We start from the raw sequence: 15,960 nt of genomic DNA, 5'->3' as shown, positions 1-15,960 counted from the left end.
CAAAAGTAATTTCAGTCAACAAAGCGTTTTTGCTTCAAGGTGATCCCTCACACCAGATTTAAAGTCTTTAGCCTTTTTGCCCCATGATATTATTGTTTTGAATTTCAATAAAATGTTCAGGATTGATGTTTAGAGACCACAAACTGAATTTAGATTTGTTGACTTAATAAATAAATATTGGTTTTAAAGAGCCATATATTTTGACTGCGCTCATGGTAATCTTAAGCCTCCTCAAAATGTATTACAAAGAATACATATTCAGTCACAATTTGAGATTTTTTTTCTTTAAAGACCATAAATTATTCAAACGTTGTTGCCTAAAACAAAGAAGCAGCATATCCAAAGGCTTTCAGAGACATGTTTGCTTGCTCACTACAACTAATATCAAACGGCCACAATTTAGTCTCTCTTGTCAAATTTCAGTGACATTAAGCAATTTTTCTGCTGATGTGGTCACTATTTTTGTGATGAGTGCTTAAGCAGAAATATATACATGCATGCACAAACCAGGTTAAGAAGTCATTCTCTGATGCAGGACATTTTTGCTTGCTACAAGTGAATAAGGACACATAATGATTCTGTTTTGAGAAAAAAATACATGCCAACTCATAAAGAATGAACATATACATGATACTAAAAGTAAGTGATGTTGCATGTTATCCCACCCTCTACTTCAAGGTCATTTCTTTACATCCATTTCCATTTTCATGTCTGACTACTCTTGCTTTTTAAATGGTCTAACAAATAGTTCAGTCTCAGCTTAGAGGTTTTTAAATAGCAAAGAATCTTCAAATGTCTCCATTTCCTACTTGCCCAGCACACTGAGGAACTATTTAGTGAAGCCAAAGGCCAATCAGGAATCCAAAAGAGCAGGAAATGGTTTGTCAGAAATCAATCGTTACAGATCACCAGCTCATGAGTGTTGCAGAAGGCTAAAAAAGGTTTCCATTCACACATTCATTTTGCTCTTTTGTCAGAAACTAGACTACCCTTATGTATAAATAACTCTGAGATGTACTGTATGGAAAATCTATTGAGACACCTTATTCTTTAAATCTAATTCATTTCCTTTAAGTTTACAAATGTCAATAAGAGCTTATAAATAAAAAAGGGTAGTTAATTTAGAGAAAATCACAGTCATGGCTTTCTGTTTTTCTGCAGCTTTTAGAAGTACCTGACTCTTCAAGATCTCTCTAAACAATCAAACTCAGTTCATCTGTTGACATTTTACAATTTTTGACAGAAGAAAATGTAGATTATCACAAAAACTAAAACAAGAGGCAATGAAGAACTGTCGCTGCCTAATTTCGTGAAGTGATTTCGCACTACAGTCACAACTAAAGGTCTTCTATTGTTGATGGTTTTGAAAAACATCTAGCAGTTCTTGTTCCACTTCAGTCTTCATAGTTATCTGAAAAAATGCATGACATTATTTCATTGTTTGTGTCATTATTTTCATTATTTCTTTAAATCCAGCAATATAGAGACATCGGGTGAGATACAGCCTCAAATGAGATTATACAAATAAACTAGAATAAAATTATTTATCTATATGTCCATCTAGCTAGCTAGGTAGCTATCATAATCAAAGTTATGAATGCTGATAAGTTACAAATACTTCCAAATGTTCTAATTTTGTGTGAGGGCTTTCTGTACTATCTATGTTTACCCCTATTTGTTCAGCTTGGTATTATTTGGCCAAGTGTTGCACTGGTGTGGCAGTTGAGAAATGGCAGCTTACATTTTGGTTTATCGTCATCACCAGAATGTCATTAATACTGTCTGTTTTCAATTGATACTGCATCATTTTATTTGAAGAGTTATTTTCTTTTACCTAATTCAAGTTACATTCAATTGTTTTGTGAAGCGCCTTTGTAGTGACTTCCTGACAAATAAAAATCAGAATTGAATTAAGCTCTTTGATCTTGGGTAGGCAAAGCCATAGCTGCCTGTTAGTGGTGCCGAGTCAATGTTTTACAAAAGAGTTTTCAGAGTCTTGTTTCGGTTCAGACAAACCTACTAAACAGAATTATAATAATTATCATTATGTCTGATAAAATATCTTAAAACTGAAACCACATGCTGATTACAGGTGTTGCAGAATAAAGCAATGCCTGCATAACTGCAGATGATGCTAGCCACCTTCTTTAAAAAAATAAAGTTGTCCAAACTACAGTTGTTCTAAAGGGACTGTATTGCAGTTTTTAGCTGCGGCACTTAAGTGAGCATTGTTTTGTTCATATGTAAAGATACTGTTCAGGAAGTAGTGCAAATCGGCAAAAGTTGTTTGTAGGTAGTTTATGAGTTTTTGTTGTTTTTTTTGTTTTTTTTTATGAAAGTGTGCGTCCATAAGACTGGTAAATTACAGTCTGATTATGTTTAAGACAGATAATGTTTTATTACTACTGACATTTTCTGTTAGCTCATTTTGCTCAGAAGAAGCTATGGCTAAGCAGAGCTAAGTTTTACTTTAAAATGGTGAGTTCTTTGTTTATGCATACTGTATCTCTGGAGAAGAATGATTCCCCAGCTCAGACTTTGACTCATAGCTCAGTATAGAATCAGTCATTCATATCTCACACAAATGGAACAGCATGGTGCCATATGTAGAATTAGCTACTGAACAAACTCTGTAGCAACCAGCTGAGACCCATCATATGTACGTTGCCTTGGTTGTCTCTTTTAGATTGAGTTTGACTCTTGATCAGCAGTCACCAGACTTTGTTTAACCTTGAACTTGTTGTTGCAATTTCCTTTTGAATCACCACCCTAAAAAAAGGGCTTTTAACTGTGACTATGTTAATGAGACTCAATGATTCACAGTCCAAAAGTGTCCCTTTGGGTGAACTGCTTTTGCATTTCATTGTGGCTGTCTTTGTTTTCTGAAAGATGATGCGAGCAGGATTTAAGCATGATGAAATAAAAAGCCAAGAGATGACAGATCAAATTACAACCAGCAGATTCAAATAGACCAAGTGTATAGAAACGCTGACGTAATCCCAAAGTTTAATTCTGGATTGTTTAATATTATGTTTTATTTGTTTGACTAGGTTTTGCATGTTACTGATGCAAGTTCCTTCTGAAAGATGGAAAAATTTTGAAGGTTAAAATATTTATTTATTCAACCATTCTGACATTTGATCACTAGTGAAAACTTTTTCTTTCTTGTTTATGTTGTCTTGAATGTACATTGATCTATTATGCTCACAAAAGAGTTTACATTTAGGACACCGGTATTCTATTTGTCCTGGGGTTGTCACAATACCAAATTTTCAAGTTTGATACTCAGACTTACAAATCTGATGTAGGCACATCTCTACACAGTGGAAATTAGTAATATGTCTGACAGGTGCTCAAGACAACCTTACATAAAATCCATTCAATGTTAAGGATTAATCACCCTCTTCAAACTTCAAACTATTTATATAATTAGAACAGGTAATGGGATGTTCAGGAAGTGAAATAGAGAGGCTTTTTTATGACAATATACATGTGTTTCTTTTAACATCACAGACAAAAAGATAGACAGATGATGCACTCTGAATCTAAAATACCCCTAGTGTGACAAGCAGCACCATAAGGAACGAAACAAAACCACTCTTGTCATCCTTAGATGTGAAAGCCTTTTACGCTTCAGTTTTTTTTTTTTTTTTTTGGAGGTGTCAAACATGTCAGTTGCTCCTAATGTTCCTGCTGTTCCTCTGATGTTTTTTTTGTTGTTGTTGTTTTTTTTTTTTTTTTTTTCAGACCAGCTTGTTTCATTTGCATAAGTTCCTGTGACTGCACATTGTGGATTAACATCGAGATGTTCCACATGCAAATACCACACATGTTCAGGTCTAGATAAACTACCAAACCAATAATGATGGATGTGTAATATAAGAATGTTATGTTGGTCATATAGCCTAAATAATAATGAAAACCCTGCCATCTTAACAGTTTTGCAGTCATTGACATCTTGTACAAAAAAGATAAGACACTTCTTAGAGAGCATTATTGGAGCCCATTCAAGGGTTTGGCAGTGGACTATTGGACCAGCTCTTAAACATTATCTGCAGGTGTTATGGAGACACACCAAAGACAAAGGCTCCCTCTTTGTCTTTGATAAGGGGCATTCTCTGTCCCTTTTAAGAACGTTGTCTTGACTATACATTCAAGATGCTCCTTATCCTGAATACTGAATAAGGAAAAATATATATTAAACAGTTTTGATTCATTGCATGAATTAACACATTAATGTTGACATTAAAAAAGTTTTTTGGACTCATTAGTCAACAACTGATTCTGTTAGTGGGAGGGGGGAAAAATCAAGGTTTAGAGGTGCAAGAGTACTGTTGCATTTAAAATCTGGTCCTTTTTTGAAACAACTAATTTTCACCTCATGAAAAAACGATGTTTTTCATTCTTTTGTAATTCAAAGTAGTACTAGCCCCCACAAATACACCACACTTGCTCTGACTCACACTGAGCTGGCCCACAATCTGATGTGTTCAAAACATGTGGGAAAGTGAAGCGTGTAGCCTACTACAGGGAAAAAATAATAATACCATCACTGTATGTAAGAAATAATAGTGCAGAAACTATTACGTGGCACTGATCCAACTTGGTTTCTGGCCACTGCTTCATTGCCAATCATTATCTCAATCATTATATACATTGTTATTTAATTTTTTTCACACACTTTTAATTTCCCTCTTGTTGTAAATCTGCCCTAAAGCAATATGGAGTGGGATAATACAGAACATTGCACATTTTCTTATTAAATGTATTTCTAATAGGGCTATTGATATGAAATCTACACCAGATGTTAATAACAACCCAAATATTTAATACACACAAATCAAAACATATTTGTCCATAAATCAGGTTATTTTTCAAAGAACCAGTGATTAATTTACTTCCTGCACCATCATCTGCATAAGACTCCACTTATGAAGGAAAACCATACTGACACTAGTTTAAAGCTTCCTGCAGGACAATTAAACGCTGAAGATTAAGCCATTAAAATACTATAGCAACAGGATCTGGTCATTTGATTAAATGTAACTCCTTACATAATGTTTGGATGCGAAGTAGCTTTGTGTATCAACCCCAAAATGTCAGACTCTCAGCAGTCAAGCAGCGTACGCCACGGTAGAATTTATAAGTAAAAGAAGGCAGAATGGGGAAATTTACCAGGATATTTCAGCTGTTAATAGAGATGTAGTTGCTCAGAGCAACACTGACATTTTCAGCGCTAACGTTACAGACTATATTTTTTTGTTGTTCCCCGGCTCACATTTTTTACCTCTTCCGAGCACACTGCTATAAATTCAGAACAGCTAATGCAGCAGCAAGCAGCTTTTGGCAGGCACATCACAAAAACAACACTAAAAGCAGGTATATGTTATTAGTCACTGTATGGAAAATCTGCAGCTACCCTTTTTGAAGAGAAGTTACAAGCATAAAAAATGTGAACTGGATTTCTGCTTATACTATAAGCAGGAAATATATTTATTTTTGTTACAGGAAAGTAAAAATATGTATTACTTTATTTATGCTGTGGTCATGGTTACAATGTAATGTTAACACAAATATTTAATCTGAAAAATAAATGCAAAAGTTCAGTTCAGCCACACTTTTAGTGCTTTCACAAGTTTGTTCAAAAATATCCGGCACACTTTGTTTGGAAGGGAACTTTTGTAATTGTTCCCACCACACAGATGTACTTTGCAAGATAGTTTATTTATTTATTTGTTTATTTATTTTACCACAGTTACAGCTACAGTCTTTCAAGAAGATAAAAACATTCACCTCAGTGATTTACAGGTCTGAGTGCAAGCTCAAATGGGAGTTGCAGGAGTATTTAGAGGTATGAAATTAAATGCTTGAATAAGCTCCTTGTGGATGAATGATGCATGCCTGTTGACTTTACTGCAGGGTGTATTTCTCTAAGGAGGTGAATATGTGTACTTTTCTGAAGTAAATGCTTGACAGAGAACCATTGGCCAGAGGATTTGGTGGGGCATTGATTTGATAATTTGAAATTAAAGATACTTAAGAATACTTTTTATAAGTAATGCTAAAGAATTGTGAAAATGTACAAAAGTTGAAGGAGTATTAAAACGTTTGCAATACTTTGTAAAAACAACTGTAGTTTCCCTCCCATGTGGTACAATTACGCTCACAATCCATGTCATGGTTATCTTTAGACCTCTGCAGGCTGCAGGATCTTCAGATTCACATTCAAGTACTCTGTGGAAAGTGATAAAAACTGGTTCCCTTTTACAGCTGAAGTGTTTTGGGCTGAATGTTCTGAACACTTTGACTCATTGTTGAAGACTGCAGGGTGCTTGTGTGTTGTTGTTGTTGTATTACTCATATTAAGGGGGGATGATTCGAGCCAGATTGTGGTTGTCTACCTGTGATGGGTTTAATAATACCTCCAAAGAGTATTACACATGTGGCTGGAACACAATCTTATGTTTCTCCTTAAGATTGTGTATAATCTCAAGGAACAATAAAAGTTTTTGACTTTTGAAATATAAAATAAAACAGCAATTTCATGGATGGTATCAGGAACACTTTAAAATGAGGGTGTGGAGGGTGGAATATTTAAATGAATTGAGAGACGTGCCATTTTTATATGTGGCTAATCTTTGAATATATATTTTTAAAGAGGTCAAATAATACTTGTTTCTCATTTTTAGCTGATAACACTGTCCCTTTTTTGTCACCCATTAGGAAGGAACAGGCCAAAGGACCCTGCTCTTTTCAGATATAACAAAAATATGGGAAACTTGCATGTTTTTATAAGTTTAAAGGAAGGCGTGGTAACTAGCAAAGGTTACAGAACCAGTTTTATTTTTGACCTGAAAAATAAATCAACCAAAAAAATTGCATGTAAATGAACAAGTGACTGACAACTGCCCTCAAAATGCCTTGAGCAAGACGATAAGCGTTAGACTGCTGTACTCACTTAATTTTCTGACATATGTTCAAATGTATGAAATCTCTATCCCTCTTTACTGACTCCCCTCAGCAGTCATAATTAATGTTGGACTTTGAATTATTTTATGGCAAAATAAAGGTTTGAAAATGCCAAGCATGCCTCGGGGATGATATTGTATGAGAAAATATGAGTCTTCATACCTGTGTGGGCCTGAAGGCAGGACAAGTGATCCTCATCTGAGTGCACAAAGAGCAGCTGGTGCTCAGAATGTTTACAGTACAAGTGGTGACCTTTTCCAGGCATTCCTTGAGTCACAGTCGTTGAATTAAGCCCCAATGGGGATGACGAAGATACTTTAGGTTAGCTAAGGTTAAACATTACATAAAAGTTTTGGTTGGAACATTATATATTAATATATAATAATACAGACAACCTTTTACTTGAAGACGATTTTTCTTTCAACATTAGAAGACACTGTCAACTAGAGAGTGTTGTCTAAAAAGAAATGACTGAGCAGTTCATTTTAAACAGTTTGAAAAGAGTATCCAAAACTGCCTGTGCTTCCACAATTGTAAGGTAAATGGACTCACAAACTAGGTTTTTTTTTTTTTTTCAAGATTCAAAAGCCATTTTCTATTTGAACTTCAAACATTATACTGCTTGATACTGCAAATGTCTTAGTGCGATATACGAGTGTAGACATTGCCAAATGTTGTTGACTGTTTTCACCTATTGCTCTTCGTGTATGGCATTTAGTGCTACACTCTGCCAGCTTTCCTTTCAAAATTATCATAAACATTTACTGACAAAGTGGGGAGCTGCTCAGCATGATGGAGGTGGTGGTAAACACTCCCACCCAAACCAAGGTGGGGGAGGTGAAGGGATTTGATCTGTGTGGCAACAATGGATTAAGTCAGTTGTGGCAATAAATCTTCATTAAAGTCATTTTCCCGAAGATGTTTCTGAGAGCTGGAGTAGAGCTGCATAAAAGGGAGGGGGAGGAGAGGGAGAGGGAGGAGAGTTGTAAGGAGGACAGCTGTGTCTCCCCTCATGGATCATCTGGAAGAGCAGCTGGTGTCTCACTACCTTTGCCTCTTCCTCCTCTTATTCTTGCCTGCCCCCCTCTCTTCCCTCCTGTATTGCCAGTCCAAATTACCCAACATCTTCATTAATGTTTCATTACAGCTGAGTCAGCCACTGTAAACCACTGCCAAATTAAGCTGTTGTTTTGTAAGCAGATTTCATGGGTTCGACTTGCACTCTGAGTCACAACTTTGAATACATTGCAAAGATTAATTTCCAACATGACAAAAAGACAACACGCTTCTCATTTAACCTCAGTATTTTTATTTTTTTTTACTTCTGTTTCAGAGTTTGTATTGGGCTTAGCTTCTTATGAACACAGTGTCAATGTCAAGGCTGTTTGTATTACTTTTTAAAAATACCAGTCATTATTTGTTTTGTAAATTAGTTATTTCTTTTTGTTTGCACTTGTTTGAAATGAGCAGCGAGTATTTCCCACTGCACTTGAACGCACCTCAAGCAGCGTCGTGACGTCGTCAGATGCCTGCAGGTGGAGGCTAAATGCTGCGCTGGGCTAGCAGGAGGTAAGACGTGCTACGCTGTCGGTCCAGATTAAGTAGTTGAGCATTTTTCTTAGTTAATTCACATTTCATAAGTTTTATATTTGTACTTGTGTTTGAAGGGACATGTATTTTGTTTAGCCATGGAATATTATATGGTCTATATGAGTCCAATTTAGATTTTATTCAGGAAGCTAATGCTAGTTCACTGAAATTCAGCAGTTGTGCCGGGGTTTCACCATGTTTTCTTTAAATTTTATATGCTGTTTTTTCAAAGAGAGTTGTCTTGGACCAGTTTGTTTGTGTTGTTTATCCCAAACACGTATCAGTTGTATATAATGTTGTGAATGTTGTCAATTGACTTGGTTTGTTTTGTTTTTACTGTTCCATTATAACAAAGGTGACTGAATGTCATTGTTAAATGTGAATATGTTGCATTTTTGCATATGACCAAACACATTAAAACAATGCTGCTCTGGGCCAGCAGGAGCTCACTGCTGTTTCTTTTTGATATCTGTCAGACAAAATAAAATAAGTTCAACCCACATCTTGCCACTGTTCTCCTTAATACAGCAGTAGAAAGACAGAAGGCATTGTTAAAGTTTGGACCAGTCACGTCGTTTTATTTTTCATCTTCCTGAAAGTTTAGCAAGTGCATTTCACGCTTGGACTTCTGACCCCCCCAAAATTCTACCTCTCCTTAGTTTCCCAACACAATTAGAAGATGTCCACACTTATTCCCCCACAAGGAGCTTTAATCCTGTTTGGGAAAATAGTGAGACAATCATTGAAGTAATGAAAAGAAACAGTGTTTTTAATCTTTCCCAGAAACCTAATCCTTTCCTTACCCTGTGCTTCCTGCCTCAGTTTTCCTTAAGATGATGCCAAATGTTCCCTGAAATGCTCAAAAATACAATCTTAAAACATAATATGCTAATTAGAAGGTGTGCTCAAACTATTCCCAAGCAATGAACCCAGGTTAAACTGATCAACATAGCATACAATTGTCATAGCTGGCAGTGCTAGAAATTGTATTTATAAAGCAGCTTTTGTTTATTCTGCCAGAACATTTAATTTTATTTTTTGACAGCTCAAAAGAATAATGACTGTACTCCTTCTAACCTCAATATCATTTAAAGAGAAGATGTTGGAGAGATAAAAAAAAAATAATAAAGTTGAAATATTGCAGATAATTGGTTGAAGTAGCAGTAATGTTTTTTTTTCCTGACACAAATTGTACTGAATATGTAATCTATGTAAATCAAATCAAAGGCCTCATTAATGTTATTATTTAAGAAGATTTAGTTTGATACAAAGATACTGCTTTTATCTTTTCTGTTCTCATTTTCTCAGAAGCTGTTCACATGAAGTCTTGGATTAGAGCAAAATTGTTACATAATCTTTTTACTTGGAGGAAATAAAGTGGTACTTTTCCCAGTACTAGATGGAAAGCCTAGTATTTTGTGTGTCAGAAAGTAACATTTTAATTTCTCCTGTCACATAATTTTCTTAAATTCAGTTTTTGTGCATCCCCTTTTAATTATTTATGAGAAGAAATAATTCAAATTAAAGCTGACGTATTGATTTATGACTTTACATTCACAGATGCTGCTCTCCTTGTACTGAAACAGAAATCCCAACCTTCAGTGAACTTCGCCCGCGGCTTCAGAAGACTGGCTGGGTATGCATGGTCATATTTTCTCTGTTTGCTCTGCATCTCACAACCCTCTCAAGCCATTCTAAACATTCACACACAGCCATGTATTCCCTCCTGAACCTTCCACCCTGGCACACTGCAGAAATCATGTTTTACTCATGCTATAAAATATGCACACACCCTCAGATATTTATGGTTCATCGTCTCTGAACTAATCTAGATGGTTTAAACATCTATCCAGCTATCCATTGACTCTCCACCATGGCTTATGAAACTGGTGTCTTGTTTTTTTTTTTATTTGAAAGAGAGATAAACTTGGCATACGTCTCCCTTCTTTGACCTGAAAAACGCATATTATTGTTTATCTTTTGACATTTCTAAATTTAAGCAAAAGTTTTTCTTTTTAAAGAAATACTTTGGGGCTTATTTGACCTTTGTGCTGTTTTATTAGTTAGTTGAAAATTACACTGAATTCAGGCAACAAAATCTGGATGACATTTGAGTTCTTCAATACATGAACATATTTACAAATTATGGTTGTTCTTGGAGAATGGAGATGATGTAATAGTGGATTGTTGTTTTGCAATTGTAATTGGAATATTGAGTTGCAGCTGTTATATCACCGCGTTCACAGCAGAATACTGTGGAAAAGCTGGAAAGACTTTTCCTGCATCTTTCTCTCTCAGCCAAGGCTAATGGTAAACTATCTCTCAATATATTCCTCGTTTTTTGTTTTCATCTATTCAGCTGTGCCAGGACTAACAATCTGGTAGGAATGTTGACAACCTGACGACTTGCATTCTGCATAATACTCCACCTCAAGACAAGTGACGATAGAACTCAAATATTTAGCTTAATAAGTATGAGGTCATGAAACAGGATGGTTTTAATAAATCATTACCTTCATAAAACATAGACCACTTCTATAACTTTTACACATGGGGTGTTGCCACTCTACCAGCTGCTGAGAAATCTCTTAAACAGTGACTGTGTGATGAAAGTGATATATTTTATATTAAATATGTGGGAGCCCTTTAAAATTGAAGCTTTGTACTCTGGTTTTATGGTTTTATTGTAAAGTGTTTTATTTCTTTATTTAGTCAGTGTGTTTCTTATTTGTTTTAATGTTACTTAAACACAAAAGCTGACTTCACACTTAATAAAGGATGGTTAGGTCTTAAAAACAGTCGTTTTTGTCACAAGGAAAGACAGTAATTATTCTTGAAGAAGAAAGTGTTGCTGCCTATGATGCTGTAAATGAAAATAGGATTTTTCATGAGAGAGCGGTGTGAATGTAAATCACAGATAACTGAAGGAACATTGTGATATCTGCAGGCTTACAAAATTCTCATTATATAGTTTCTCCAGGCAGTGTTATGTCTCTTACTCTGTTTAACATATGATTTTGAAAAAGTATTATGTATTTTCCAGGTACATAGAGCCATTATAACCACTGATATCTGCAGTTGTTATAAGACTGATTACATTACTGTCTTGATCACATTGGTATGTAATCCAGACATTTAGAGAATGATTCAGTGTTTCTCCATTATTCTGTTTATTACTATTGTTAGGAGTGTTGGACTGAGAAGTAGCTTGTATTATAAACTCGTCAGACTCGCAGTTCTATCAGGTGTTTGCTAGTTGCTGCTACCGCTAGTCTAGTGGAGCCGTGTAAGGAAGCAAAGAGAATGAACAGTGCTCTGTGAGGCCGAAACTTAGATGAAGACTGAAGCTCTAGGGAGGAGCTTTGTGGAAATAGGCAGCGCTTTGTGAAATCAAGTTTAATGGCCCCCAATAGCTGCGATGAGAGATTTAAGAATTTATCCAACATGCATGAAAGAATAAAAGCAACACTTCATGAATGTTTTTGATGAGGGGATAACAGTATAACAAGCTATAAAGACCTACAAGGATAATTTTACATTATATGTCACCTTTACAATTTTTTATTCGCAATTTACGTTGCTAAATGTGTAACATTCAGACAATTTACTGAAGTACAAACTGAAAATTAGAATAGAGATTAAAGGAGATTTAAGTGAATTCAAACATGTCCTGGTTGATTGTGTCAAACGTTTAGTCAGAGAATTTCTCAATCTTCTAATCAACTGGTATTTCCATGCACAGCAATCTTTATTGTCTATGGTTTGAAATAGTAAAAGTGTTGAATGAGCAGGAGTTGAGGATGAAAATGCATTACTGATGTTAAAGTTAATAGGAAAATCTAAAGACGAGGTGAGTAAAAAAGCTTCAGTTGCTGAGGTAAAGATCAACTACCTCTCATTTGTCAAATACTGATGTAAATTTGGATGGAAAAAAATATGAAAAGACAATTCTCATGACTTATTTTTCTTCCAACTCTGTCTACTTTACTTTTTCTACATTTTTCATAGAAATGAAGTGTCACAAACTGTCCCACATTTTGTGATGTTAACTGATTTAAGAAACACAGTACATACATTTGAAATGTGGTGTTTTGCCTATTTTTTTGTATGTACTTTTTGTATTTCTAAGGCTTTTAAAGGCCAAAAGGTTTGATAGGACAGACTTGTGTGGTCTTTCTGGGCTCACTTGACTCAAACGATTTTTGCTACAGAATGCATGTAACAAACATAGATGGACACAAATATACATTGGCATGTAATCTAGAAATTTAGAGATTGATCTATGTGTTTTCCAGTTCTCTAATTAAAATAAGGATTAAAATGAAAGGCTTGATATCGACTGATAAATTTCTGACAGAATCCAAATGAGATTAACATAAAAACCCAGTTGCAGATGGGGGCACATTTGGCAAAAGAAGCAAAAACACCAAAATCTCTGAGGCTTGTGCTGTCTTTCTGCTGATCTGAAAATACTACCCCTATTACCCAGCATCCCTCACAGTGACTGCTCCTGTCTCAGCAACTTCCAGCCATCATTTACTGTGCCATAAGGGAACATTTACTGTAAAAGTCACAATTTGATGAATAAGAAAGAGGAGAGGCTGTGCCTAGACAGGGAAAGGGAGGGATACAGTCATCACTAGATGCTTGCTGTAGTCAAATCCACAATTTTTGAAATCTGCTTTAATTTCTATGCTCTACAAATGAAGCCTGGTTGAACCACACTTGAAATAAACAAACCTCCAGGAAAGATTCAAGCATTGAACATAGGGTACTGTATGCATAAATGCTTTCAAGCCACACCACATACGGTAATTAGGAAGGAGAGAGCACACAGAGAGATGTATTTTAACTAAAAGCCAAAGTCGAGCAGTGAGTGAGGGAGAACGAGATCAGAGATGAGCCAGCGCAGAGACTGGCGGACTTGTGTGGGCGGACGAGGAACTAGAAGGTTTCTCTTGATGTTTTTGTTTGAGGGCGCTTTTCGTGATCTTGGTGCCTCCAAGGAGTTTCTCACAACAAACCCCGTTTTGCTCTGAAACCACTCCAACACTGGGTCATCGCCCTGTTAGTGAAGAAACACAAAACATGGCTTCTGGACTGAAGTGCAATTGTTAGTGTAGTTCTGAGAGAGTCAGAGCAGCACAGAATCCCTTGGAGGAAAGACAGTAAAAACAATATCCTGAAGTACATTTTTTGCTGTTCCTCTCAGCGCCTCAATATACTTCTGCATGACTGTTAAACAAAATTCATTAGAAATATGAATATATTCTCATAAGTGTTGTAAAATTAACTCAGATTCTGAAGATATAACTAACAATAGATAAATGTTGTGTAATGTTAAACTGATGACTGTATTCAAGAGTCCTTATTGTATTGGCTACCTTTTGATTGTGTAAATGTACTAGAATTTTCTAATTGTGTTGCATTTACAATAATGTCTATAAATGTACATTTTCCCTGCCAAATAAATACATTTCATATTTAATATAGGACTAACCAAATTGTCTTTTGGGAGAGAGCCTTTAATGTAATTAACTATACCTCTTATTTACACAAAACGACTAACGTCAGATGAACAAAATGCTCATTGCTGTGCAGAAAATGTAATGATTTAAGTGTCGAGTTTTTTCTTGATGGTTGAATGGAGTGGAACATGGATTGATGAATGGTCCTATTCTTTAGGAGAAGAAGGAACTGAATAAAAAAGTGAAATACTCAATTAACACTGTTCATTTATTTAAATTTATGTATTTTCTTACCGGGACTCTCATATTAAAGTAGTTCTCTAAGATACAGAATATGAGAAAATTACTATATGTTTTGACAATAATTTGTAGTTTTTTTAAATAGATTTTTTTGTGAAAAAATAGAGCTGGTGGCATTTTGTATGAGTTTTATCGTCCTGTTCCTGCTTCATTCTGGCAACGTGAGCTTCTCTTCCTTTGCATTATCCATCTTCCTCTCCTCTGTCTCACCAGACAAAGTCATTCATTGTTCTGGCATCCGAGCAATTTTCATTATCACCTTTCTCTAACATCGGTCTTACCTGGCTCAAGACCGATGTTTGGGTCATGACGAGGAGACAAGAGACATTTTTGCCGTTTTATTCAGAAGCATCCACTTACTTATGAATAAATAGATGTTTTCACATAGGGCCAGGTATATTTGAACAACTTTAGTAACTAAATAAAATCTTCACAATTTAGTTTCTCAAGTTATCTTTGGATAATATCAAAAGTTTTTTGGAACCGACTGACTTAGTTTTAACACCTATGCAAAAAGAAAATAAATCTTTAAGAGGGTAAATGGTTAATCACAGCGATGCATGCAACAAATCACAATCTTTTTTGTCTGTCGTTTGCAGGTGCAGAGGAGATCCAGGGGAGAGGGAAATTATTTCCATTTCAAAAAAGGGAAAGTAAAAAAAAAGCTGTGAGGGTGTGTGTGATCATGTGTGTGCAGATCCAGGTGCGGTCTAAATCAGTTCCTGTGAATACACAGTCTGTGTTTCCTGAAATTGCTTTGTGATCCTACAGGTCACCAGACTAAAGAGGATAGGAGGGGGAGAAAGACAAAGAGTAGAAGAGTTATTTGTCTGCATGTGTGTGCGAAAGAAAATGAGACATTTCAAAAGACAAAGATGAACAGCAGGAGGGAGAAAATCAGAAGCTGAAAAGACACAAAATAAAAATAGTTTAAATATTCATGTTTTTCTTGATGATTTATTTATGAGTGTCTGATATTTCCCGTTATTTATAAACTGCCTGAGCATCACCATTGTTGACAGAAACGTTGTTCTGCATTCATGAAGGGGAAGCCTAATGTAAAATGCAACGTAAAACATCCAGCATGTCTGAGGATGATGCCACAGTAAAGGTTAGCAATGAATGCTTCAAGATTTAATGTGTCTGTAATGGGTTTTCAACCAGCTGCTGCCTCACTCCTTATGCATTCTCACCCACATTTTGACCTCCATCTTCGGCTGATGACTGGCATTGGCCCCATAAATCCCCCGGCATGCTGTTTTGGCATGGTGTCCACAACCCACTCACAGGATCTGATAGGCATCAGGGAAGTAATCCAAAGCAGGAGCTGCGCTCTTTTCCTCCCGACCAGAATAAGTATCCCTGAAAGTTATAGGAGCAGAAAGAAGCATCTGAGAAAATCTGCTGTCTGACCCTCCTCCTGTAAGCCTGGAACATGTTTTATTTATCAAAGCAATAGAAGATATCATCTATAGTTTATCACTGTCCTTGTCTACTTGCTTGAGCGAGACACATATGCTCCACTCAGCCTGATGTTGTGAAACAATGAAGAGGAAGTAAGTATTCTTTCTTAATGTCACCTCTAATACTTCTTGGTACCTCTGCCCAGCGGAGCGGAGCTGATTTGCATTCT

General features: G+C 35.9%; 1 long non-coding RNA gene across 1 annotated transcript; it reads left to right on the top strand.

Annotated features, from left to right (window-relative positions):
* The first annotated feature begins 8,486 nt into the window (after window positions 1-8,486).
* LOC129360635 (uncharacterized) lies at window positions 8,487-15,235 on the top strand. The gene is made up of 3 exons (XR_008606076.1): window positions 8,487-8,538; window positions 10,120-10,195; window positions 14,927-15,235. It is a non-coding gene; the product is annotated as an uncharacterized LOC129360635 (long non-coding RNA).
* The last annotated feature ends 725 nt before the right edge of the window (window positions 15,236-15,960 follow it).

This window comes from Poeciliopsis prolifica, unplaced genomic scaffold (assembly GCF_027474105.1).
Source record: "Poeciliopsis prolifica strain line A6 unplaced genomic scaffold, Auburn_PproV2 SCAFFOLD006, whole genome shotgun sequence".
Classification (NCBI taxonomy): domain Eukaryota; kingdom Metazoa; phylum Chordata; class Actinopteri; order Cyprinodontiformes; family Poeciliidae; genus Poeciliopsis; species Poeciliopsis prolifica.
Note: the sequence above shows the minus strand (reverse complement) of the source record. Positions and strands in the feature narration are given on the sequence as shown.